Genomic DNA, 26,769 nt, shown 5'->3' on the forward strand with positions numbered 1-26,769 from the left:
CTCAATGTGGTGGCTTCGCTGACCTTTCAGTAAACAGCGTGGTGCAGTGCAGGCTCTGAGGCTGGGAGAGGGTGGTGCACTTGGGTCCTGCTGCGCGCGGCTCTTTTGCCAGATTTCCAGAAATAGCGGAGAAGTTGCAAGTCCGAGTGTTGGTGTACATCTTCCTCAGGTTAGCAACGGATCACCTAAAACCCCCGGCGGTCCTGTGCCCACACCAGACCCATCTGCAGGGCGCTGTGTCCTGAGGACGGGCCCTCTCTTCTAGCTGAAGTCCAGACAGGTGACCACTGAGGTCTGGGTCTCCGTCTGTACACAGGAGGGCCTCTGGTTAATGACACCTTCTGGCTGTGCAGGAAACACAGCTGAGTGTTAAATAAACACCCACTAATAACCCTGGGAATATTTATCAAGGTTTCCCCACATTGCAATGAGAAATTATTGAAACATGTATCACCGATGGAGCTGTTAGCCACTGGCAAATGGATCTTAAATGCACAAGTCCATTAGTATTTTAATCCAGCCTGTCTCCTGGAGGATGTGTGCTGGATCAGACGAATGTCCCAGGCCTCAGCGCCCAGGGAACAGGTTCGCACCCAGTTAATCTTTATTTCCTCCCTCAGGGAGGAAGTCTGGCTGCAGCAGCGGGGGAGTGTTCCCCGGGGGCCGGTATTGATGGCGATGTCCTTGAGCAGCTGGTGGGTGTCCCGAAAGCAGCGGCTCTGGATGAGGAGGGGCTGGGGGGAGCCGGGGCCGGGCTGTGAGCGGGACTGCGATTGTACAGCTGAGAAAATACCGCGGATGTGCTGAACCTCACTGAGCACACAGACCTGTTCAGTGAGGATTCAGTGCAGACTTGATAGCTCCCTGCCCGGCTTCAGCAGAGCCAGCAGCTGTCCATGCATGGCTCGCCGCAGGCAGGAGCGAGAGGAGCCCAGCTTCATGCCCTCCACTGTCCGCATCCAGTGGTCCAGCAGGCCTCTGTGTTGGTGACGTCTGCTTCTCAGCCCGAGGTAGAACCCCTGCCATGGACCCCAACCTCAGAGAACCAAGTCTACCTGATCTCTGCACTCAAATATCACACCCATTGGCTTCCCTCCTCTCTCCTGCTTCGTCAGATAAACTATCCAACTGCCTGTGCTGGACTCCTTGTCTCCAGCTCTGCCATTGGGGGATGGGAGGAGGGCACCCAATTCAGGACAGATTCTTACCAGCTCCAAGCAGAAAATGAGCATTCCCATTCCCAGGGTGGCAGGTTTACCAGAAAATGGGCAGGCAGAAGAAGAAGAGACTTTTCCTAAAAACACACAAATGTTTGAAAAAAGAGGTAGAGGAAGACATAAACTATGAAAGAACATACCATGTTCATGGATTGGTAGAATCAATATCATTAAAATGTCCATACTACCCAAGCAATCTACAGATTCAATGCAATCCCCACTAAAATACCAATGCCATATGTCAAAGATCTAGAACAAACTCCCCAAAAATTCATCTGGAATAAAAAAAGATCCTGAATAGCTACAGCAATCCTGAGAAAGAAGAAAAAAATTGGAGGAATTACAATACCAGATATCAGGCTATCCTCAAAACTGCCTGGTACTGGCACAAAAACAAACATATAGACCAATGTAACTGAACAGAGAACCCAGAAATAGACCCAAGCCATTATGTTCAATTAATATTTGACAAAGGAGGCAAGAGCATACACAATGGAGTCAAGACAGTCTCTTTAATAAATGGTGTTGGGGAAATTGGACAGATACATACAAAAAATGAAACTAGACCACCAACTTACACCATACACAAAAACAAAACAAAACAAAGTTTCTGCACAACAAAAGAAACCATCAACAAAACAACAAGAAAGCCCACTGCATGGGAGAACATATTTACCAATGTTATCTCTGATAATAGATTTAATCTCCAAAATTTACAGGGAACTCACACAACTTAACAAAAGAAGATAAACAATCCAATCAAAAAATGGGCAAAGACACTTTTTGAAAGAGGATATATAGAAGGCCAAGAGACATATGAAGACATGCTCAACATCACTAATCATCTGGGAGATGCAAATCAAAACGACAGTGAGGTACCATCTCACACCTGTCAGGATGGCTATCATCAACAAATCAATAAATGACAAGTGCCGGCAAGGATGTGGAGAAAAGGGAACCCTCATGCACTGCTGGAGGGAATGCAGACTGGTGCAGCAACTGTGGAAAACAGTATAGCGTTTCCTCAAAAAATTAAAAATGGAACTCCCATTTGACCCAGTGATTCCAGTTCTAGGAATATATCCCAAGAAATCAGAAACACCAACCCGAAATGAAATATGCACCCCTATGTTCATAGCAGCACAATTCATTCAGCAGCTAAGATTTGTAAACAACCTAAATGCCAGTCAGCAGATGAGTGGATTAAAAACTGTGGTACTAATGGAATACCACGCTGCTATAAAAAAGAAGGGACTCTTACCATTTGAAACAGCATGAATGGACCTGGAGAGCATTATGCTAAGTGAAATAAGCCAGTCAAAGAAAGATAAGTATCACATGATCTCACTCATTTATGGAAAATAAAGAACAACATAAACTGATGAACAAAAACAGATCCAGAGATAGAGAACCATCCATCAGACCATCAGTCCTCAGAGGGAAGGTAGGGGAGGGAGGGTAAGAGATCAACCAAAGGACTTGTATGCATGCATATAAGCATAACCCATGGCACAGACAGTAGGGGGAGAGGGCATGTGCTGGGTGTGTGTGTGTGTGTGTGTGTGTGTGTGTGTGTATGTGTGTGGGAATGGCCGGGCAGAGGTCAATGTGAGAAAAAGGAGACTTATGTAATACTTTAAACAACAAATAATTAAAACAAAACAAAACAAAAAACACACCAATGAAAAGCCACCAACAAGCAAATGCTTAGCAAAAGCCTCCTCAGCCTTGTCCTCTCCGTCCTGCTCTCTTGTCCTCTGTGGCTGTGAGGTCACATGGTGTCCCAAGGCGTCCTCAGGCCCTGGCACGGCCTAACCCAGAATGTCTTCTCAGACCCCTTGGTTTGCTCCAGTGAGATGGCCCTGAGCGTGGCGTGAGACCACTGCAAGCCATCCTGCTCCGAGTGTTCCCACCTTCGCCAGCTCACCACCCCCGTGCTGCGTGAGGTGGCACAGTGGTGGTGTCGGGGGGGGGGGGTGGGGGGAGGGCAACTGATCCTTCAGCTCTTCCCTGGCTCCTTAGATTAGTTAAGAAACAGCCTCAGTTTGGGGGCCGCTCTGCCCATGTGTTCCAGGCTGGAAGGGCAGGGGCGAGCCGGGAAAGGCTCTTCCCCAGAAAGCGGCCGCGTGCAGCCCCGCCCGGCGCCCACTCCAGCCGCCTGGGCAGGGACTCCGCGCAGCACTCCGTGGGCAGGTCTGGTGCGTGTGCAGGTGGAGCCGCGGGCCGTGCTGATGGATGGGATGTGTGCTGTGTGAGAGGATGAGGGAGGTGATGTTGTGTGTGACCTGAGCAATGGAGAAAATTAAGTTGCCTGTACAGATATGGGGGAAGTCATGGGAGCAGCCGATGCTCAGAAAATTGAAGGTCATTAATATCTACTTCACGCTCCCAGAGCGGGCTGCTCAGTGTTTATGGGTGTGAGGGGAGATGACACCCAGACCCAGGGCCGGTGAGTGCTGAATCAGAGAGTGGGGGAGCGGGGTATCCTTCAGTTCTTCATCAACGCTTTTGATTAGTTAAGAAATAGACTCAGTTTGGGCTCGAGCGTCTTTAAACACGTGCTGATCTCCATATTTGGAAAAGAGGCATTGTGCTGCAGGCTCAGAGACGCAGGCCATTTACAACATCCAGCTCGAGTTAATATCCACACTTTCTTTTTATTGTATTTCTTTTTCTGGATAACTTCTCTGTATGCCTGTGGATGCCGGTTCATTTACAGTCCAGATATACATTTCCTTTCAAAATGAATATACTTATGTTAAAAGGGGGAATCCATTTACCAAGAAATGTGTGAGTTTATTCGTGCATTTATTTAGGAAATATCCACCGAGCCTCAACCATTTACCAGACACTGTTTTGAGAGCTGGGGATGCAGCTAACAAAAATGGACAGCTGTGCAGGCCTGGACGGAGCCTGCGGTCCGGTGGGGAGGCGGACAACGAGGTAAAGTGGGAGTATTTGAGGCGATGGTAAGTCCTAAGGAACATGCAAGGCAGGAAAGGGGGTGGACGTAGGGAGGGTGCAGTTTGAACAGGGAATGCCTGTCCAAGCTTGCTCACCACAATGGTCTCCGAGGAAGCGTGTTCCCGGCAGAGGGAACAGCAGGGCAGGAGCTGCGAGGTCCGAGTATCCCGACGCGGGCCGAGAAGGGCCCGGAGCCAGGCTGTGGGGAAGGAGAGAGCCGGGGGAGAGCAGCAGAGGATGCGATGGGAGAGCTGGTGACTGGAGGGCCGTGCAGGGCCAGGAACTCAGCTTTCCTCTGAGCGGGAGGGGAGCCACTGAGGGACTTGGGGCAGAGAAGCTGCCCGATGTGACCAATCTTTAAGAGCGTCTCTGAGATCGTTGTGTGAGAGCAGACGGAGGGAGCAGGGCAGTAAGAGGGGGCCTGCAGGAGGCTGTTGCAGGAACTGGATGAGGGATGACCGCTGGGGCCCGGGGGCGGCCAGGTGTGGTCAGGCTCTGGGTGTGCTTTGAAGGCAGAGCAAGGGGGACTTGCTGATGGATTAGACATGCGCTACGCAAGAGCCCGAGGGAGATGAGGACGTTTCTGGCCTGAGAACCGAGCACTGGGGTGCGCTCTACAGAGATGGGGCAGGTGTGGAGGAACGTGGGGGCTCAGGCCTTCTGGCTGGTGCTGCTGCTTTAACATGCCGGGAGACACGTGAGCACAGAGATCATTAGACTTGGGCTCTGAGGTTGGGTCCATGGCAGGGCTCTACCCGGGGCTGACGCAGGTGTCGCCAGCACAGGGACGTGCGGGGCTACTGGACGCTGACGGTGGAGGGCATGAAGCTGAGCTTCTCTAGTGCATGCCTGCGGCGAGCCACACACCGGCAGCTGCTGGCTCTGCTGAAGCCGGGCCCCGGTAGGATGGGCGCAGATGGCACAGGCTGCTTTCCGTGACTCTGGGAAAACACCGGTACCTGGTGACCCCAGAAGGGCAAAGGAATGTGTCTGGAAAACCCATCACTCAGCGTTACCACTCTGCATGCCCAGCATCACACGTTAAGCTCTTCAAATTGATTGGTCCTGTCACTTTGACTTCTGGACCCCGCCTTTCCCCACAGTCCCCGCTTCCCCGGGGAGGCAGCTGTCTGCAGCCTGACTTGCACATGTCAAAGCGTCCCGGCAGGGCTGTCCGAGGCGTCTGATGTGGGCACCCAGGGCACTGGTCTCCACATCAGAGGAGCGAGCCGTCTCCCTGTCACTGTTATCACCGCAGACGCTCTTTCCCGATTCAGGTCTTGGGCCAAAAGCAGATGCCTGAGATGTGTAACGGCCCAGCCTGAAAATGGGGAGCACAATTTAAAATAGTCATCATAACTCCTATTAGAGGACACATCCTGGCCAGGCTGTTTCTGTGCTTGTGGTGCCTTGCCGAGAACCTGCACTGTCTGTGCACCCACCCTCCAGTGGCTGTGGTGCTGGCTGCATGGGAGCCCCTCACCTGGCTGGATGGGGGTCCCCTCACCTGGCTGCATGGGAGCCCCTCACCTGGCTGGATGGGGGTCCCCTCACCTGGCTGGATGGGGGTCCCCTCACCTGGCTGGATGGGGGTCCCCTCACCTGGCTGGATGGGGTCCCCTCACCTGGCTGGATGGGGTCCCCTCACCTGGCTGGATGGGGGTCCCCTCACCTGGCTGTATAGGAGCCATCACAACTGTCCCTGCCACGTGGGCAGCCAGCACCCAACAATGGACTGACCCAAGCTGGCCCCTTGCCTTGACTTGGGACTAGCTATGTGCTCAGTTTTTGCTCCAGCGCTCCGCTGGCGTCAGTGGGAGTTGAGGTCATAAGTTTGCTTTTCTCTCCATCGTTGTATTCTGCTGCCGGCACTCCCTTCTCCCGAGAGCTCTCCCAGCTCAGAAGCCCGCCCAGGCTCTGGCCTGGGGAACCCAGCTAAGACAAGAGTCTGATGTGTGCAATATTGTCTAAGCCTCTCAACAATGAACAGCAATACTTTCTACCTAGGACTATTGTTTATTCTTTACGATGTGGATGTGAAGGTTCAGAGGGGTTAGTAACCAGCTCAGGGTCAGAGTCAAATCTAGCGTTTGCTCCAAAGCTCATCTCGTGCTCCTAACGATTATGGTATATCGCCTTTCCGTAGTCAATCTCCAATATGTTGGATCTCAGCTGCTTTCTTCCTTTCTCTTCCATGAGGGTCAAATGTAGATTTCTTTCAGCTGTGCTGAGTCCGGGGCCAGCCAGTGTGGGAGAAGGGAAAATGGATAGCTTGGCCGTGGGGAGGCAAAGAAAGAGGATTGATGAATGAATGCAGCTATGTTGTTCTTATTCCCTCCAGAATAAGACAGTGTTCCTGGACAAACCAAGAACCATTTGGTTTAGAAATACAGTTACAAGATTCCCTGATGCTCTCCCCCTCGCCTCTCCCGGACTCCATTCAGGAGCCCCTGTGCGGGGCGCAGCGTCGTCAAGGGAACAGCTCACTGTTCAGGGACACAGGCGCACCCAGCCCTGCCTCCTGCCTCCGACCAGCAGGTTCCCTTTGGGAGGTTATGACCAAGCTAAGTGAGCGTTTTCTGTCCTGTGGGAGCGGGATGGCACCTCCTCCGGCCTTTATACAGTCACTGTAGGTGCTCTACAATGCTGCCTGGTGGGTCAGCCTGAGCTTCAAGATAAAAATGAGGCACCGGAACCACTGAGATGGTATCAGATGCGTATAAATGCGAGGGCAAACCTTTGTGTCCAGACGCTGCTCACTCACTCACTGACGTGCGAGGGCTGGTGCGAACCCAGGCCGTGCTTTAGAAGCATTTATGCGTTTGATTGAGCGTGAGGTCAGTGTCAGGCGATAATGCCCACATCGCCGTTGTGTTTGTGGGAACATAAACATGCTTGGCGGGAATGCGTGCCTGGCGCTCCTCCTGATTGGTGAGGTCACAGCCGAGGAGCAAGGAATAAATATGAGCCTTTGATTTACTGGCCTCTGGCGTCACGTCAGGCACAGCATGTGCCAAAGTTTTACAGGCGTGACCTCTTTTTATCAGTGCCTGGTACGCAAACATTGTGTTAAGCTCTACGTCTGAGGACACTGAGGCTACATCGGAGGCTCAGCGAAGCCATCTGCTCAGGAGAAAGTGTCTGCAGCCTGCGGGCCGCACTCCACCTGGTCAGACATCGGAAAGTACCAGAGCCCTGCAAGCAGGAGAATCTGGAAGTTTCTGTCCCAGCAGTGCACGTGCTGTGGGTGGGCGTGTGCACACCTGTATTGGTGTTTATTGGTTGTGATGCAAATTGTTCCTTAGTGTAAGTTGCACTTTAAAATGTTTGAAGGGCACCAGGTTTGCACTATCCTTTTTGCTTGAGTCTCTCGCTGTCTGAGGGTCAGCATGTGCGGAGGCAGCGGCCTGAGATGAGGGGGCACAGGGCACAGGTCAGCCATGTCCCCAGGCCTCTCTGTGAGACTGGAGCCGTCTCAGGCCTGAAGGTCCCACTCAGCCTCTGTGGTTTCTAGTCCAGTTTGTTTTGGTTTCTCTGCAGAGACATCTGCCATTATTAGTTGCTCGTGACTTCAGAAGAGTCCAGAAGGCCTTTCCAATGTGAGGCTCACCCCAGGAGAGGGGATAGGCAGGCTGAGGGCCTGGCCAGCGGGGGTGCTGTTTCATGGGTGGGCCATGGCTGATGCTGGGGGATCCCTGAGGCAGTGGTCATGGCCATCAGGACATTGTTTGGTCAGGGGGAGGGGATGAGCAGGAGAAGGCGAGGGCGGACACAGCCAGGAGGCCAGAGCTAGAGAGAGGCTGTGGAGGTCTGGGGTTCCCACAGACATCTCTGAGGGCATCCGTCCAGAGTCTGAGGGATTGTGTCTTCATTGTCCCTGAGCCCCACCATGTATGGAAGCTGGCTGGCAAGGCCGTTTTGCCTTTGTTTTTGCCAAGAATTCATCCTCGGCGTCCCAAAAGCCTTTTCTGGGGAGGGCTGTGCTTTCTGGCCTGGCGCGCACGGGACTGTCCACTTCCTTCTGAGACAGATTCAGAGGGGAGACGGGAGCACCTTTCTCCCTCGGAGCAGCTGATGTCCTAGCACCGCATTCCTACGCAGTGTGTCCTCCAGCTGCTGGCACTGTGGGGACAGTTTCCAGCTGGAGTCAGTCTGCCTGCTGACCCTGCGTGGGCCGTGCCGGGCTCAGTCCAGGACCCCGCTAACTATCTGTTGGATGAAGAGGTTCCAATATCTACTCTCATCCCAGCCCAGTGCCCTTCAGCAAATCATTAACCTTCCCGAGCCTCAGTTTCCTCATCCGTAAAGTGGAGCCTTCAGCATCTAGTCTGAAGGGTGGTGGAGGGATCAGATGTGACAAATCAGGCCCTTTGTAAACCATTGGTCTCTCCCTCTGAGGAAGTGACATTCACATCCTCAGCCCCACCGCCAAGAACATACAATGCCTTTTCTATGGAGTAGGGGTGTCGAACTCAATCAGAAAAGGGGCCAAAATCTAAAATCCAGCCTAAATCGCGGGCCGAATGGTTTACCGAACAGTCATAAACTGACAATGTCATAAACTGACAGCGGAGTGCAGTGATGACAGCGTGGTGCGGGCCACATTGCAAGGCCTGGCGGGCTGGATTTGGCCCGCGGGCCTTGTGTTTGACACATGTGCTATGGAACATCAAAATCCACTTTCCTTCCACGCGAGTCACCGATCCCTGCACAGGAGGGGCTCAGGGTGGGGGCTTCTGCTGAAATACAGACTCCCAGGCGCCAGCTCGGTGGTAAGGAGACTGGACCCAACATGCCTCTGTCGGCGGAGCTCGCCAACCACTGACACCGTGCAATGCAGACGAGCCGGCGACGAGGGACTGTGGTTAAGTGTCTGCCATGACATTAACAAAAGGCGCTCTCAGCCAGCTGTCCGGAAGGGGCCCTGGCCGCCCACATGCAAACTGTTTTGGAGAAAATGTCTTTCCAAACGAGTCTGAAGGAGAAAACAAATGAGAAGGCACTGGAGACAGAGGTGGGAAGCCACCGTTCTGAGCGAAGCCGTGCGCGCGGGCGTGTGTGTGTGTGTGTGTGTGTGTGTGTGTGTGTTCGTGTGTGTGCGTGTGTGTGACTGTGTGTGTGACTGTGTGTGCGTGCATGTGCATGTGTGTGTGTGCGTGTGTGAGTGAGTGTGTGTGCATGTGCATGTGTGAGTGCGTGTGTGAGTGTGTGCATGTGTGAGTGAGTGTGTGTGTGAGTGTGTGTGCATGTGCATGTGTGAGTGTGAGTGTGTGCATGTGTGAGTGTGTGTGTGAGTGTGTGCATGTGCATGTGTGAGTGTGTGTGTGCATATGTGTGTTTGTGTGTGTGTGTGTGTGTGTGTGTGTGTAAGAGATTGCAGATCGATAACCCATTTCCCTTGGACTTTACCCAGTGCCCACAGGGCGATTCCTGACTGCAGGACAAATGGGACCCATCACGGCAGACAGCATGCATTTTCCAAACGGCGGAGCTGCCTCTGGATGGGGTCCTGCAAATGCTGTGAGGGCTTGTTCTTCCCATCACAGTCGTGTCCCCTCCGGCCAGCTCTGCAGCGTGTCACCATGAGACCCTGCGGGACAGGGTAGTGACCGGGGCCTCTGAGCTAGGAGGGGTTTCGGTGTTTGTGAACGGCGTTTCCCACCCACTGCACTGTCACACCCGAGGCAGGGCCTCCCGGGCTTTTCTCCCTCAGCCGCACCGTCAGCACAGGCCGCCCAGGCCCCGGCGGCTCGCACTGAGCAGGTGACTTCTTGCTCACACTGGTGTCCCTCGGGGTTCAGTTGGGGCTGGGCTCTGTGTCCGTGTCCCTCTGGCATCCAGCTGACGGGTGGAGCTTTGGCACCTGTGCTGTGGCCAGTCACAGGGAAGGGGAAGGGGAAGGGAAGGAGAAAAGGAAGGGGAAGAGGAAGGGGAAGGAAAGGTGCGTTCACCCCAGTGAAGGCTTCTGTAAGTCCCAGGTCATGTCTGCTCACAGTCGGTGGACAAGGGGGTCACTGGGCCCATTCCAGTCGGAGGTGTTGGGAGCTCAGTGTGCTCAGTTCTCGAAAAGGAGAAAACCAGAAGCACTGGTCAGCGGCGTGAGCACCTGCCACGCTGTGACAGCTAACTAGGGCCTGCAGTGGTGTTGGCAAGTGAAGGAAACGGACTTGCCATGAACCCGGAGCTAGTACGACCACGGAGCTTAAGGAGGAAGCATGGGCGCGGGGTCCAGAGCAAACCCTGTCACTGCCTGGGGGCCAGGTTCCGTATTTGAATTATAGGACACATTGGCCCTTTAACTCGAAATTGTGTCTTCATCGGTAAGCCAGGCAGGTGCCTCTGCCTGCGCTGGCATTCCCAGCTCCCCGCTTTGAATTCTGCGAGCTCTTCAAGGTCTCCCAGGGATGTGCCACGCCAGCCGCTTGGGACCAGACGCCCAAACGCATGCCAGCGGAGCTGCTGATGGAAACCCACGTGTGCACAGCTGAGACCCGCGGGCAGGGCAGCACGCCAGCCCTCAGCCCCGCTGTGTCCAGCCCAGTGTGAGGCGGAGGGGCCTGGGGTCCGATGGCCCGGGCTCCAAGCTCGCCTTTGGCACTGAGTGACCTGCGTGAGGGACTTGTCCTCCTTGCCCTTGGCTTCCTTTCCGGAGGGTGTTGGCTGCTGGCTGTCATCCCAAGTGTCGTCATTGTCTCTCCACTAAGATGCCCAGGGCTTCCCTGTGTGACATGCGAATAGTGTTGTGGTCTCACCGACGGTCCAGATGTCACTGGAATTGAAGATGGTGGTCCTGGCTCTTGACCGGTAACTGATAACCAGGCATTTGTCCTGGTCCCTCAACTCACCGTGTGACCTCAGGCAAGTTGCTTTATCGGCCCGTGCCTCAGTTTCCCCACCTGAAAAGCAGGCATCGATATGCATGTGGTCACGTGGGTTCTGAACCTCTGCCTTTCCATGTGGCCTCCCCTGCCCGGTGCTTCTGACCTTGGAGAGAAACAGGGGGTACGTTCTCAGGAGTAAAAGCTGCTGGTGCCCTCACAGTACCGCGAGGGCCTGGGAGCTTCAGCGACGCCACCTCCGCATCTCAGCCTTGTCACCTCCACAGGAGCCAGTCCAGTGCTGCCTCGCTGCCTCCACACACCCTCCTGCCAACCTCTTTGCACGGCAGACAGAGGGGCCTTTCTGAGACGGATGCCTGACCAGATCACTGCGGGGCTCAAACCCCTGCAGCAGCTGCGCTTGACCCCGGGGTCGGAGCCAAGCTGTGCAGCCTGGTGTGCAGAGGCCTGCAGTGTGGCCCTCGGAGCACTCTGCTCCTCTGGGCTGCGCTGGGCAGTCTGGTTGGGCTCACCAGAGAGGCAGAGCAGCAGGACATCTAGATCTTTGTCTGTACCAGTGTCTGTCTATGTCATCTCTGTCAGGGTTTATGTCTATGTCTGTATCTCTATCTGTATCGGTGTGTCTCTATCTCTATCTCTGTCTCTGCCTCTCTCTGTCTTTATCATCTATATCAGTATCTATATCTGTGTCTATGTCTGTATAAGTCTATGTCTATGTCTATGTCTATGCCTATGTCTATATCAGTATCTATCTATATCTATATCTATATCTATATCTATATCTATATCTATATCTATATCTATATCTATATCTATATCTATATCTATATCTATATCTATATCTATATCTATATCTATATCTATATCATCTGTATCAGTATCTATATCTATATCAGTATATATCTATATCTATATCATCTATATCTATATCTACATCTATATCTATCTATCTATATCATCTGTATCTGTATCAGCATCTATATCTGTGTCAGTATAAATCTATATCTATATCTATGTCTATATCTATGTCTATGTCTATGTCTATGTTTATGTCATCTATATCTATATCTATATCTATATCTATCATCTATATATATCTGTTCTATGAGAAGTTGGTTTACAGGATCATGGATGATCTGCTTGCTATCTGTAAGCTGGAGGCAGGAAAGCTGGTGGTGTAATTCAGTACAAGTTTGAAGACCTGAAAGCCAGGGGAAGATGAGATGAGATGGTCCAGCATAATAGTGAGGCAGGATAAAGGGGCAAATCCCTCCTTCTTCCCTTTGCCCTGTTCGCCCTCAGGGCATTAGATGGTGTCCATTTGCTGGAGCAGCCTTCTTGTCTACTGAGTTGCCTGATTCAGATGCTAATCTCACCCTCATAGACTCGCCTAGAAACAATGTTCAGTCTCAATCTCGGCACACCTTGTGGTCAGTTCAGTTGACAATGAAATTAGCCACGCCCCTACTTGCCTCTGCCAGGAACTCACTTCCTAGCTCCATCCTCCTAGTAATTCCTGTGCACTTTGAAGGATCTTGTCTGGTGTCACTGTAGTAGGGATTCCTTCCTAATAATCTCCCACCCTACCTCCCCCTGCTGGTCGGGAGTGCCTCTCAGGGGCAGGGAATGGGGAGGGAGGCGTAAGAATACGTGGCCAGTTATCCTGGGCTGGCGGGTGGGAGCCAGGGGAAAGCGTCTTGGTTTGGAGGAAAAGCCATGAAATACGAACATGTAATGCATGGACTATATGTATGTTAGTCAAGTCAGCGGGGGAGACAACATGAGCCAGCTGATTACCTCTATCAGGGAGTCCACCCTTGGTGCCGGGGCTGTGTGGGTCAGTGTTTGGAGACAGGTAACTCCTTGGTGCCAGAGGTGGCTTCTGTGGGCACTTAGGGGTTTGAGTTGGACACTTGGGGGTATCACAGTATAGGGATGGCTTTTTAAACTGTTTCTGAGGTCCTTTGAGAGATGAGGGGGAGATGGTGAAGAGCTGTGTTCATGTATAATCCTGTGAAGTTGTGGGGCCAACCAGGATTTCTTGGGATAAAGGTGATGATAGCAAGGGATAGAAAGAGGGCCATTCTCTGTCCAGGGTCCCAGCAGGGCCTGAGAGCTCAAGGGGACCTCAGGGGACATCGATATGCCTAGGAGAGGGGCTGGCATTGGCCTGCGGCCTTCTTGAGAGGTCTGGGCAGGTGACCTCCTTCCAGAAAACGGAAGAACATGACAGCTCGGACCTGGCAGCTCCACCCCGCTGACAGCTCCTTAAGTAACATGAATAAACCTCCATGGTCTGCTTGCTCTTGGAGGACTGGGTGACCATCTTTACAAACATGCTGCTGCAAGTCATGGTCCTGCCAACACAGAGCCCCCAGCCTCTCTGCTTGTGCTGGGACAACACACGGTCCAGCTATGAGGGAACATCTTGGTCGTGGTGACAACTCGATGACATGGTACGTGTCAGGGCCCAGTCAGGCATACAGCGCCTGGACCGTTAAAGGAATGAGCTGGGCCGGGCAGGGACGGACACTCACTCGAGGGTACTTGCCCTTGGCAATCTGCAGGGGACGTACCCCTTGGCCCCTCCCACGGGGCGAGGTGGGCATGCAGGCGTGATGTAGCCAGATTTCGGAAGGCCAGATTTATGTGTGAAATTTGCCAATTCTTTTTTTCTAAAGACGTTGGGTGTACCAGACAGAACAGCTCTTGGGCCAGATGTGGCGTGGTCCCCGTCTCTGCTGGTGGGTGTTTGGGGAGTCTGGCTCAGTGCCTCTCCTTCTTACCCAGGCAGCTCTGCGCCGTCAGGAAGGGAAGCAAGATTAAGCTCAGGATGGGTGCAGGCTGTCTGTTTGTTGTCTTTATGGGTTAAGCCATCATTAAATTTTCCTGAGCCGGTGGCTCTCTGTGGAAGAAATAGCAGCCGAGCCCGAACACCCTGGGAGCGTTATGAATCTTCCTGTGACCCCATTAGCACTCCGGCATATTTCCTGGAGAACGGGCCGGAGTGGCCGAGCCCACAGCAGGGAGTATCTGTCACCGGCCGGCAGCAGGGCCGGGCTGTGGGGCGCAGGGCGGGAAGGCTGTGGGGTCTGCTCCAGTTGCTACCATTAAAGGTGGGAGGAAGAATCGTTGACTCTGGAATCTTAGTGCCTGACAATCATTACAATGGAGTCACCTGCACCTTGCCATTTAGAAATAGCTATTACCTTGAACCTGGGGCGAGATGCCTGCTCCCAGGGGAATTCTGGAGACAGAGATCTATTTGTGCAGCAGTAACTGAAGACTCCATTGGATGCCAGTGTGGCTCCTTCAGCCACAGCCAGGTTCCCGCCCCAGCCTGAATGAAGGAGGCCGCCCCGGCAGCCTGGGGTGGGGTGGGGTGGGGCCGGCTGGTGCTGTTGACAGTGTTCAAACAGCCTCAACAGAGAGAGGGGCACAGCCCTGTGCCAGCCAGTGGAGGGGGTGTGGGTGGCAGGTGTGTGAGTTATCACTAAACCTTTTTCTCCCTCTTAAATGGGAAAGAGGTCTAGACGCTGCCTTATTCGCTGCTAGGAGAGCAGTGAGATGGCATCAGTGGAGCCGGCGCAGCCCACACCTCCTCCAGGCCCCGCGGTGCCAGGCCTGCTCCTCCGGAAGCCCTGCGGTGGAGGAATTAAGAAGTGGTCTGCTGTAATTGGCAGGATTTCAGCAGGATTTCAGGGGTGCTCCAGGTTAGATGCCCGGAGGCACTGCAGGGAATGGCTGTTTGAAGTCTGAATTGTGTGAAACTAGGGAAGAAAGGATTAAAAAAAAAAAAATTAGCTCTGGCCGCTTTCCAGAGATTTCCCATTGCTAATAAAATAAAAGGTAGAATTTTAAAAACTTCCCATCTTAGAACGTGCTGACGTGAGTCTATCCCCCACCTGGTCCTCTCCTCCTGGCTCCCAGGGCTGCTGACTCTCTGCCGTCTCTTTCCAGCCTCAGGGCCTTTGCACATGCTGCTCCTTTTACCTCATGCCTTTCCGTCTCTCCCCCTGGCTCAGCCTTACTCAACTTATGCTTCCGGTTTAATAAATTCCTCAAGGACATCTTCCAGATCAAGTTGTATGTTCTCATGACAACCTGCACTACTCGTGTGAGTACTGGTCACAGTTGAGGTTAATCATTTACATAATTGTTTGGTCACTATCCATGTCCCTCTCCAGCCTGGGAAAGGTGAGCAGAAGTTTATAAATGGGAAGGGCTGAGCTACAATGTAACGAAGGAGACAGTGTGGTTGCCTCCCGCCATCAGCTCCCTCTTCCTCCTCCCCCGAAGCTTGGGAATTGTGCACAGGGATGCTGGCCTGATCTCCAGTCCAGCTGATTGATCTGTGCGGGGACTTCCTAGCATGTTCCTTGAGAGGATGGGCATGTTCTCTGCTGGCCAACATGGTAGTCAGTCATCACATGTGGCCACTTAGTACATAAAATGTGGCTATTCCAGCTGAGGAACGGAATTTTACATTTTAAATTTAAAATTTAAAAGTTACCCATTTCCTTTCCAATACCTGTTCATTAACAAACAATGAACAAGTATTGGAAAGGAAACAGAAACATCAAAGTCCTCATGCATTGCTGGTGGGTATGGAAAACGCTAGGTACTTTGGAAAACATTCTGAACATTTCTCCAAGAGTTAAACATAGAAATCCCGTGTGACCCAGCAATTCCATCCTAGGTATATGCCCAGGGGAACGGAAAACATACATTCACACAGAAACTTGTATGTAAAGGTCCACGGTAGCATTATTCATAATGGCTCAAATGGAAATAACACGGTTGTCTGTCTGAGAAACGTGGTGTAATGAAAGAGTGCTATATCAATATTCCACACGATGGGATATTAATTTTATTCCACACAATGGGATATTAATTAGACATAAAGGACCAAGGCTCTGAGACACACAACTGGGGAGGATGAGCCTTGAAAGCCTGCCGGTTAAAAGGAGCCACCAGCCCCACCATGCATGAAAGACTGCCATTTATGTGAAATGTTGAGAACAGGCAAGCCCATGGACATGGAAAGTGGGTTAACAGCTGCCGGAAGCCAAGGGGAAGCAGGAATTGGTACGGGGTTTCTTTTGGGGATGGTGAGAATATTCTGGAATTAGTGGTGATGGCTGCACAGCCTTGTGGATACACGGAAACCCACTGAGTGACACTTTTTTACAGGGTAGGTCTTACAGTGTGTGAATTATATTTTAATTTAACAAAAAGTCATGCTGACCGGTGGCTACTGCGTGGGCCAGTGTGGGGCTAGATCAGTCTCAGGGATCCCCTTCCTTTTGCCAACGGGCAGAGGTCCGGCTCTGGCCAATGAGACATACAGGGCAGCTTGGCGTCCTCTGGGGAAGTTCTCCTCGCGTTAAGAAGGGGACGCAGGAAGCAGTGGCCCCTTTTCTCTTCTGCCACAGTTTTCTCCACCTCCCCCCTTACCTGCCCCCACTGTCCTGACTATGAGGCTTAGAACCGCTGATGCCAGCCTTAGTCCTAGGGGGGCCTGCACGCAGAGCCACGCACTCTGAGGGCCGCAGCATGGGTGAGGGCGTGCACGCGGGGTTTGGACGGTACTGTTGAGCCCGGAGTCATATTACACCTGCCTCCTCCCTCCCTCCACTAGACGTATAGTCTCATGAGTTTATAAACGGTCTCATTGTTTCAGTGGTTGGCAAACTTGTTAGTCAACAAGCCAAATATCAACAGTACAACGATTGAAATTTCTTTTGAGAGCCAACTTTTTTAAGCTTAAACTATATAGGTAGGTACATTGTTATTAACTTAATTAGGGTACTCCTAAGCTGGCCTTTGCTAAAAACTCAAGGGGCCAAAGAGCCACATGTGGCTCGTGAGTTGCAGTTTGCCGACCACTGGCTTAAGGCATTTGAGTGAGTCACCTGCTGCTGAAAATGTCTTAACCGATACAGTTATGTTCCTTCATCTCTGGTCTGTGTCACCAGCCGGCTCGTCCTCCTCATTATCATAGATTTTACTGAAACGTCTCAGGTGCTGCTTTTCATTAGGTGGGTACAGGGATTTTCATGGCTGTGCTTGGCTGCTGGGTGGGAGTTTTCCTTAATGCACCTTCTCTCCTCCTTAAGTCACTGTCAGAGAGAACAGACAAGCCATTGACAATCAGCGTTTTTGTTTCGTCGCTATCTTTATTGTTGCCACATTTCCCATTTCCCCAACATGGCCTGACTCTCCCAGCCCCCACCCCACCTTCCCTCGGACATCACCACACTGCTGTCCTTGTCCATGGGTGTGTGTGTTTGGCTAATCTCTCCACCCTCTTTCATCCAGTGCCCCCACTGCCCTCTGTCATCTGTCAGTCTGTTTCAGGCATCCATGCCCTGGTTCTATTTTGTTCATCCGTGTATTTTGTTGGCTAGATTCCACATATGAGTGAGATCATATGGCATTTGTCTTTCCCTGTCTGGCTTATTTCACTTAGCTCAATCATCTCCAGGTCACTCCATGCTGTCTCAAAATGTAAGATCTCTTTCCTTTTTATGGCTGCGTAGTATTCCATTGTGTAAATGGACCACTGCTTTTTTATCCACCCACCTACAGATCGGCGTTTGGGCTGTTCCCAGATCTTGGCTATTGTAAATAACACTGCTATGAACATAGGGGCATTCATATGAGTGAAGTGAGAGGAGTCTTAGGATATATTCCCAGAAGTGGGATTGCTGGGTCAAAAGGCAGTTCCATTTTTTAATTTTTTGAGGTAATTTGTACTGTTTTCCACAATAGCTGTACTGATCTGCATTCTTGCCAACAGTGCACTAGGGTTCCCTTTTCTCCACTCCCTCACCAGCACTTGTCGTTGGTTGATGTGTTGATGGTTGCCATTCTGGCCGCTGTGAGGTGGTATCTCATTGTGGTTTTAATTTGCATCTCTCTGATGATTAGCGCTGTTGAGCATCTTTTCATATGTTTCTTGGCCTTCGGTATGTCCTCTTTGGAGAAGTGTATTCAGGTCCTTTGCCCATTTTAAAATTGGGTTGTTTGTCTTCCCAGTGTTGAGTTGTTCAAGTTCTTTATATATTTTGGAAATGAACCCCTTTTCAGATGTATCATTGGTGTATATGTTCTCCCATGCAGTGGACTCCCTTTTCATTATGCTGATGGTTTCTTTCGCTGGGCAGAAGCTTTTTAGCTTAATGTGGCCCAATTTATATATTTTTTCCTTTATTTCCTTTGCCCTAGGAGGCATATCAGCAAAATTATTGCTGAGAGGTTTGAGATTTTACTGCCTGCATGTTTTTTACTAGGATTTTTATGGTTTCTCAACTTATATTTACGTCTTTTACCCATTTTGACTTTTTCTTGTGTATGGTACAAGTTGGTGGTCTAGTTTCATTCATTTTTTGCAAGTATCTGTCCAGTTTTCTCAGCACCATTTATTGAATGCTCTTGCCTAATTGTATGCTCTTCCCTTCTTTGTCAAATACTAATTGACCATATGGGCATGGGTTGATTTCTGGGCTCTCTGTTCTGTTCCATTGATCTATATGCCTGTTCTTATGCCAGTACCAGGCTGGACAGACAGCGGTTTTACAGAGTGTCCCATCTTGCAAAGGTCTCACACGCCCTCATTCTCATCTGATCTTCAACACAACCTCGGAAGATGATCTGAGCTGGGACCCTCACTCATTCCAGGCACATGGAAGGTCTGTTGGACATGACTTGCCTCATCATCTGGGAAGTCATGAGAGGCAGACATTCCAACTCCGGTCTTGAGGCTTCTGTTTCACACCCTGACCACAGGGCGTCTTTGGAGCGGACCCAGGGGGTTGGTGGGACATTTTCATTCATTTCTCCACTCCTTTCCAGCAGGAGGGACCCCATGGAGTCCGCAGTCATGACCTAGAAGCTTTCTCACAGTCCTTCCTGCCCTTTCACAGCCCATGACCAGGAGGCCTGCCTTCGGGCTCAGCCAGACCGAACAGCTGGCGAACCTGTGCCAGGGGCCGACTCAGGGCCTGGTGTCCATCTTCTGGGGCCGCGGAGAGCTAGCCTCCTGGCTCTGAACCCGGGACGGGAGGTGGCTGGGGCATTGCTCGGTGGAGGTCAGTGGCACCGTGACAGTTTGCCCCATGTGAAAGGCAGGGGCTCATGAACCCACACCAGCTGCACATGTGAGAACAGCTCCGAGGGGGTGATGTGCCAGCCTGGTCCCCTCAGTGAAACCAGGAAAGGAACCTGGTGCTCTCTCAGGTCCCTGCACTCTCCCATCTCAACTGTCCTCAAGCTGCACCTATGTCCCTAGTGCCCGCCCCTCTCCCCTCTCCCCCCACCTCCCCCACCCCAGCAAAGATGGCCCTGCTGCCTATCTTACTGAGAAAATGCAAAACCCCAGGTGCCAGGCATCTTCCCAGCTCAGAGGACCGAGTGAGATGTCAGGAGGACATCACCTTCGATGCTGTCATCACTAATAACATTGTCATTACCAAGGTCACCTCCAGTGGGAGAATCAACAGCAGCCACCATATCGAGAACTGAGGTTACCGAGCACCCTGTGTGCTGCGAAGACCGTTTGCTCTGTCTCGATGATTCTCACAGCAGCCCCAGGAAAGCAGCTTTGATGTCACCCTGGTGTACAGACGAGGATGCGGAGCACAGAACATGGAGCGGCCTGCTTGGGCCACACACTCATTCCTGCAGAAGCCACCATGGATCCCAGGCCCTCCCCCAGTCCCACCCTGGACCCTGAGCCTGAGTTTCACACTGCTTCTCCAGAAGGAGGCAGAAGCAGTCAGCAATTGCTCAGTCAATCATAGAAGCAGATTCCATCCCCTGTGCAGCCACACCTCACAGCCCTAGGCCCAGGTCAGCAATGGGCACGTGAAAGGAAACAGCCTCTGTTTGTAAGGCAGCATCGGACACAGGGACTGTCCTGAGGGTTAACGGAGATGAAACGGAATCAGGGAGGACTGTCCAAAATGGATGCGGGAGAGGAGTTAGGGAGGACCGTGTCTTCCTCTCAGAGAAAGAGGGATGGGCAGGGTCAAGCTCACACTCTCAGGGACCTTGTGGCTCCGCCTTCCTCCTCCCAGCAGGAGGCGCTGCGTCCAACCACAGCCTTCCACGGGCCTTTCCCAGAGAACTCGGAATGCCCACGCCAGCCTGTGTCCCCGTTGTCAGGGCTGCTCTCACACTCGGCCCATGACAAGGAGAGTGAGAGTGGGTGGGTCTCTCCCAGGAACAGACCCCCACCGAAGGTCCAGCCGAGCGCCTGGCTTGGTACATCTGTCTGGGGACAATGAGACGACGGGGAATCGTGTCCCCTTTTCCTGACCCTGCTTCTAAGTCTCCAATAAAGCCATCTGTGCGAGCGTGGCATTCCTCACAGACCCTGCACCTGACAGGCGGCAGCCACAAAGGGACCTGCCTTCCTGGCCGTGAGTGGCTCTGTGCCTCGGACATGGTGAGCCCTCATTCGTCAGGGTATGCCGGTCACCAAGGCTTCATTGTGGTCCTCTCCACCGTGAACACGGCCATCGCCACCTCTGCCCTTCCCTCTGAGCCTCAGCTTGCGGTCCCGGCAGCCCGGAAAGGGGCAGGGGCACTTTAAGAGACCGGCTCACGCTTCGGTGCTGCATGGAGAAATGTCAGCGCCCACGTCTGCTCCCCGAAGCAATGTGTCCTGTCAATCACCCGCAGCCGCAGACCGGCATGACCACTGACAGCGGCCCGGGAAGATTTATTTTGTCTCACTTAATTGCCCTTTTTGTTTGGTAAACATAAAGGTTGCGGCTTATGGTCTGACAGCTAGAGTAGCTTTTTTCTTATCAGGGAAAAAAATGGCATTTGGGCTCATAGAAGCTGTTTTCCTCATTTCGCTCCAACAAATGTGTGCCTCCTGCACGGCCTTGGGGGTTTCTTCAGAAGGGTGACAGCACGGGTGTCACACAGACCCCGTGACCTTGGACGGCTCCTCTCTGGCCTTCTGACCCTTTTCCTCTATGAAATGGGCTTGCTAATCGACTTGCTCAAAGGGTTGTTCCAAAAATTCCCTGGCGCAGAGCGATGGAGAGCCAGCACTCGGACCCAGAGCTGTTGGGTTCAAATCCCAGCTTTGCCGCTTGCTAGCTCTGTGAACTGGCTTCTCTGTGCCTCAGTTTCCTGCTGCGGTGGAGGCCAATAATCGTGCTGTTGCTTGGGTTATGGGGGGCTGGGCAAGCTGATTGTGTGAAGCCGTAGAGGAGCGCCTGGCTGGGTGTGGGCGCCGTGGAGAGGAGAGGTGCTGTGAGCTCCGCGCCGGCCGCACTCAGTGAGAGCTGGTGTCGTGTTCTTCCCATCAGAGGTCACAGAGAGGGTCCTGGAGGCCCTGTCAGCAACGAATCGCTGGGGGATTTCATATAAAATCAGATTCTGGCTTCTCCCCCCCCCCCCCCACCCCGCCCCAGGATTGGAGGGTTGCTGACTTCCCTGGAACCACATTTCTGCGTAGCAACAGTTGCTGGGCTGAGCCATGGCCCCTGCCGTTGCAGCGAGGGCCCGTGGGCATGTGGGTCCCGTCTCCCAGCCACAGACCCGGAGGCGTTCCTGACCTCACAGGCCCCCACAGCCCTTTTTCTCCCAAGATGCTCGTCCAGCGTCCAGCTCAGGACACTGGCCTTGTGACGGGGTGATGTGTTCCCGGACTGGATGTGCCTGCCCGTGCCCGTGGCTGTGGTTGTCTGGCCAACCCCACCGCCCTTGGCCACGTAGGGCCGCTGATTTCCTCCAAGGACTCTATTGCTTTTCGGAGTGAAAGGCTGTAAAGAATCCATGTTTCTGTTTTTCAAGTATGCCCAAACGCCAGCCATTTGAACTCCAGGCCGGCCAGATGGTCTGCGTTAGATACCACATATGTACGCGGAACTCCATATGTCCTTCGGTTTGGGTGTGGGAAAGATGATCAGCCGCAAGTTCACATGGTTTACATGCACATTCCCACACAAATTGCTTCTCTCTGCACCCCAGAAAGCTACTTACCACCACCTTGCCTTTCTGATTTGCACCCCCATCTCTTAAAAATGGACCTGACTATAAAACAGGCTGTAAGCAAATGCCCAACAATCTGAACCTCCAGAAATTCATTTCTAATCCTTAGCTCTTCCCTGGAGAAAGGGGAAAGAGGGAATCTTCCATAGCAAAAAAGGGCCTAACCATTGAGCAGGTGCCGGGTCAGCCATAGAGATAAGAAAAGGAGCTGGGTAGGTGGCAATAGGGAGTGGTAGGGAGTGGGGCATTCTGGACACACACACCATCCAGAAGAGGCAGCTGAAGCTGCTCCAGCCAACAGTGACCAAGCAGGACTAGGGGCCCAGAGGGTCACCAGATAACTCAATTTACGAAGAAAGATTAGAACTTGACTTTTGTAAGTAACCTTCTATTTTTGTTAAATATTGGCATTTAAAAAGTATAAACAAACCACTTGTGAGCCAAGCAAAACACACATGGGAATGACTAGGGCTCCGGGTGCGGGATATTGGTGATATGCTTGGCACCTGCAGTAAGAGGGGACTTTGGTTTCCTCACGTGGTAGCTGACCGGCCGACGCCGGCATCACCGAAGCCCTGAACTCAGGCTCCTTAGTGGAATGGAGACGTGCTCTGCCTGGGTTACTCTGGGGCTGAATGAGAAATACTTAGCAAAGCGGGGCGCGCTGCCAGCAAGTAGCGAATGCCCAGACAACAGTGGGGCTGGCAGAGGCTTCCTACGTGAGAGGCCCCGATGGTTTACCCGCGATGGTCACACTGGCACCACAGGGGTGGACCGCTTCCCTTTCCCGCCACCACTCAGCCGGAAAAATGCAAATGCAGCCTTGGCTGCGTGCTCGGCTTGGCTGCGAGTTGGTTCAGGAGAGACCACGTGGGGGGCAGTGTGGCGCCACAGACGGAGTCAGAGGCCCTGGCAGGGGCTGCGCAGCTGCATGGCGTCCTTCCCTGGCACAATGAGCAGTCAGCAGAAGGTGTTTTATATACTGTCCCAGTCCCTGTGAATTAGCCCGCCATTAACATGAGAAATATTAAGCCATAAACAGTTGCGATATTTAACAGTCTCTACAGAGGCCCATAGCGACAGGCCAGGCAGTGCCTTAATGAGCACCGGGAGCTGCCAGCAGGGAGGGCAGGCAGATCCCGCACGCTGAGGGTCAGGCTGAGCATCTGCACGCACAGCCGTACCCCCACATGGGCACGTGCACTCACCAACACCAACGTGTGCATGTACACGCACATGCCCCCCCCCCCCACACACACATATGAAGCATTGATGCCCAAGCACACACACTTGGAAGGGGGATGTGCCAGGCAAAGGCGCACGCATGCAAATTCACATGCACAGGCACCAGACACCCCCAGATGATCCTGGGACTCGCGTTCACAGCCTCACACACCTTGGGTGCACAGGCAGAAGCAGCCTGGCCTCCCTAAGCCGAGGACGGGATTTGGTTTGATCTATAACAGAACCCATTTCCTGTGAATCCTGGATAGAGCTGGCTAAAGGTGGCTTCCCTTAGTGGGTGCCAACCCTGGTGACAGCTCCGGGACTTGGCACCAACAGAGCAGCGCCTTCGTAGAAGGTACGGGTACCGAGGGGTAGAGAACAGGAGCTATTCTGCTGGTGCAGGCTCTAATGGCTGTGCTTCCCTGCGTTCCTACCGGTGGGGGAGCTCAGACGCTTCCCACAGCTGCCTCTTGCCACGATTACCTCCCGGTTCTAACCCATCCCAGCTACTCGTCACTGCACACGCTTCTCTCCAGCCATCCTGTGCAATTCCCTCTTTCTTTAAACACTCCGCTCCCTTCCCCATGTCAGAACGTACCCTGACACTTGCCTGACAAGCTCCTTCCTCCTTTCTCATCCTCAGCCCAGTGAATAAATGTCAGTTCGGTGATGCTTCTTACCCGACTTACCAGGCAAAAAGCTATTCATCTATGACGAGCCTACGTGGGCCCGGCCCAGTGCCAGGGCGTTACCGACTGGCGAGATGGAGCCCAGGCCCCTGGGAGTCCTGGATGAAGCCAGAGCCGCACTTCGGCCGCCCTGGTGGAAGCATTCTCAGGTCTGTGCTCTTCCCGAGGCTGGAGCTGTGTGCCCACCACAGGGCCTCAGGCAGGGAGGGTGCGGGCAGTGACGTACAGTGGCAGCAGCCTGCAGGGGACCGTGGGCAGCTCACCGGCGTCGAGCCTTGTGCTGAGGGCCGGAAGCTGACATGGACACGAGCTCGCAGAGGACCTCTCAGGTTGTCGAGCTGAGAAAGAGCAGTGTGCAGTGCTTACCCTCCTGTGACCGCTGGGCTGCAGGACACCGGGAACAGGCCTGGGCTGGCTGCAAGAGTCCCAGGAGCAAGGATGGAGGCAGGGGACTAACACTCACAGTGCTCAGGACGGGGCCTGCTGGGTAGGCTTGGTGAGAGAAGGGCCGGAGGCCTGGGTCTCTGCGTGGACCACCAATGTGCGGGGTTTCATTCCTGAGATGGGGCGGCAGGAGGAGCAGGTTTGGGCGGCTAGGCTGATGGTGAGAGGAGGACTCTCAGTAGGAGGCGGTCCAGGAAAAACTGGTGGGAATGTGGGACAGTGCGGGGATTGGGGGGTGGGTGGGGAGGACAAGTGGTGGAACAGGAAGTGGGGATGTAGCCAAGTCCAGGGCCACCGGCAGAGACGAGCAGTGCAGCCCTGGAGACAGGGTCGGTCACCCCTCGGAGATGTCCCTGTCGGGGGCCTGACCTGTCAATCATGGGAGGAGGAGCATCTCCCGTGGGGACATGGGCCCCTCGGTGCTTCTGGCCTGTGCCCCTGCAGGAGGGTGCCTCCCACCGCCCGCACGCAGCCTCCAGGCAAAGTCTCTGCCTCTGCCGAATGGAAACCACCGGAGGTGCCTGCGCCAGGGGCCTGGGAGTGTGGGCAGGGCACTGGCGTGGGGCGTTGGAGAGTTTCATTTGAGAGGTTGAGTTTGGGCTCCTTCCCTGTGGGACCCCACTATTCTCTGCTGCTATCAACTCCATCAGGGTCACAGGTGTGTATGCGCCTGCTGTGCGCCAGGGAACCAGGCCCCGCAGCCTTGCCTCTGCCTCAGGGCTCCCTCTAGAGACAGAGGAGCGCAGGCACATCAGCACACAGAGCGGGCAGGAACGGGCTGGGAAGAACTCGGGCAGATGCCAGGGGCAGGGCAGGGGGCAGGGCGGGCGGCTGCAGTGCGGCTAAGTTGTCTTTGAGGAGGCGGCATTTGAGTTGAGACTTGAGTGCAGGGAAGGAAGGAGCCCTGCCAGCCCCTGAGAAGGAACATTCCAGGCAAAGGGACTGAGACGAGGCGAGCCTGGAGGGACCGCAGAGCACAGTGAGGCCCCAGCGGCCTGGAGGGGAGCGAGGCTGGGCCCCGTTGGCCGGGCTGTATGCTGAGTGTGACGGGTAGTCACTGAGGATGGTGACTAGAGTGGTGACACCAGTATCAGTTACCTGTGTTGGTACCTGGCTGCCGGCTGAGAACTGCTGACAGGGGGAAGGTGGTAACGGGTTCTGAGGGGCAGGCTCCTGCTTGGGGAGCTATTGGGAGCAGCCGTGGAGGCGGTGAGCAGGCGGATTCGGAATATAGCTCCCCTGTCAGGCCGCGGGACTGCTGTGTGAAGCGCGTGGGTGTGTAGGGAAGAGAGGAGTCAAGGATGAGTTGGCTTTCTTGCCTGAACAACTAGATGGGAAATCTGCAGGAGAAGCACGTTTGGGAATCAAATCAGGTTCCCTTTCGGTGAAGTGTGGAGCATCCAGTGGAGACACACAGGCAATCGTACAGATGAGCCCGGGCCTCAGCTGGCTGGTGATATTGGAAGACACAGGGCTTGGTGAGGGCACCTTGGGAGTGCGGGGAGGTAGGAAGGGGCTCTGAGAAGCAAGTCCCGGGGTTTCTGGGGGGAACCCCAGGAGGCAACGCCAGCAAGGAGACAAAGGTGGAGAAGGCGATCAAGCAGGACACGGATGTTCTAGGACCACAGTGCAAGCCGCAGATTAAGGAGGGAGTGACCAACGGAGTCAAATCTAGCTGAGCAGGAGACTCAGAGGATGTGGGAGACGGAGCTGGTGGCGGGGGGAGAAGCTGGGATGAGCCACTGGAGGGGAGTAGCAGAGAAGGACATTAGGAGCAGGTGGTACTCGAGCAGTGTTCTTTCCGGAAGCCAAGCCGTGGTCTGGACACTTTCTAACACTAGAGCTGCTGCGACATGCTTCACGCTGATGGGATGATCGGTTTGGAGCTCGGGGACAGCTCTTGGCGGGAGAAAGAAATCTGTGAAGTACCAGTAAGATGCTCGCAGCTCCAAGTAGCAGAAAAGATCCAAATTGGCACCGAGAAGGCGCTTAGCTCATGAAACAGTAATTCCAGAGGAAGTATAGGGCCTAGAGGAGAGGATCCCGCAGCTCAATGACATAATCAAGGTCATACATTCTTACTGTCTCCTCTCCGCTCCCATGGTTTAGCTTCCTCTCAGGCTGCCAATGGCCCTATTCATACCTGGCCGGAGGGAGCCACGCCTCCCCAGTGACCACCACAGCCTCTCCTGTGATCACCACAGCCTATCCCGTCAGTCTGAGGGGTCATGCGTTGCAGTCACTGTGGGAATGTTAAATTGGGTGACTGAGACTCCACTCCTGGAGCAGTGGATGAGTTAGCTTCCCAAGGCTCCATGATTCCTGAGGAAAAGGTGGCCTGTGGGACAGAATCTGCTGGGAAGCGGGAGGGAGTAT

The sequence above is a fragment of the Pipistrellus hanaki genome, assembly GCF_964339955.1.
Source record: "Pipistrellus hanaki genome assembly, chromosome: 4".
NCBI classification, from domain to species: Eukaryota; Metazoa; Chordata; class Mammalia; order Chiroptera; family Vespertilionidae; genus Pipistrellus; species Pipistrellus hanaki.